Source organism: Trichechus manatus, unplaced genomic scaffold (genome assembly GCF_000243295.1).
Source record: "Trichechus manatus latirostris isolate Lorelei unplaced genomic scaffold, TriManLat1.0 scaffold00024, whole genome shotgun sequence".
Classification (NCBI taxonomy): Eukaryota; Metazoa; Chordata; class Mammalia; order Sirenia; family Trichechidae; genus Trichechus; species Trichechus manatus.
Genome location: NW_004443960.1, coordinates 23,654,000 through 23,655,169, shown reverse-complemented (window position 1 = coordinate 23,655,169; position 1,170 = coordinate 23,654,000). Strand labels below are relative to the sequence as shown.

The window sequence follows — 1,170 nt, the reverse complement described above, 5'->3', positions numbered from 1 at the left end:
CGGATCCGCCATCTTGGACTCCTATCAGAGACCAGCAAATGAGGGTAGGGGAAAGCAGCCTCACGGAGCAACCAGCAGGAGACAAAACAACCGACAAGGAATTGTGCCTCCAGGGCTTACATAAAATGAATTATGGAGAGCAAAGTACATCTATGATTCAGCTTTTCATCCTGACAGTGGTGGAAAGATGATTTTGATAGGAAGAATGTCAGCTCAGATTCCGATGAACATGACCATCACAGGCTGCATGATGACATTTTATAGGTCTACCCCAGCCTTGCTCTTCTGGCAGTGGATTAACCAGTCCTTCAACGCAATCGTCAATTACACCAATAGAAGCGGAGACACCCCTCTCACTGTAAATGAATAGGGAACAGCCTACATTTCTGCAACAACTGGTGCTGCAGCAACAACTCTAGGACTTAATGCACTAACTAAGAATGTCTCACCCCTGATAGGGCGTTTTGTCCCCTTTGCTGCTGTAGCTTCTGCTAATTGCATTAATATTCCATTAATGAGGCAAAGGGAACTCGAAGTTGGCATTCCTGTCACCAATGAAAATGGCAACCGCTTGGGTGAATCAGCAAATGCTGCAAAACAAGCCATCACGCAAGTCATCATCTCCAGGGTTCTCATGGCAGCCCCTGGCATGGCGATCCCTCCATTCATCATGAACACTTTGGAGAAGAAAGCCTTCTTAAAGAGGTTCCCCTGGATGAGTGCGCCTGTGCAAGTTGGATTGGTTGGCTTCTGTTTGGTGTTTGCAACACCCCTCTGCTGTGCTCTGTTTCCTCAGAAAAGAACTGTTCAGAAATGGGTGTCATACTATATATAGTGTACTGGCACTAGCTCTTCTTATTCAACATCATGTAATCACTATTCATCGACATTGATGTGTGTAGATATAGTGCATTCATTTATACTGCTGCGTAGTAGTCCATTGTATGAATACACCATAATTATCCATTCTCCTGCATGAATGAGTGATAATGAAAACACTCCTTATCAAAACTTCTAGGAAGCAGCAAAAGTGCTGCTTTGAGAGGAATTTATAACTTTAAATGTTTATAGTAGAAAGGAAGAATGGCTGAAAATCAGTGCACTAAATGTCTAACCTTAGTTAAAAAAAAAAAAAAGCAGAATGAACTCTAGAAAAAAGCAGAAACATGG

The 1,170-nt window shown here is 42.7% G+C and overlaps 1 pseudogene; it reads left to right on the top strand.

Annotated features, from left to right (window-relative positions):
* Window positions 1–170: 170 nt before the first annotated feature.
* Window positions 171–835, top strand: LOC101349097 (sideroflexin-1 pseudogene; annotated as a pseudogene).
* The last annotated feature ends 335 nt before the right edge of the window (window positions 836–1,170 follow it).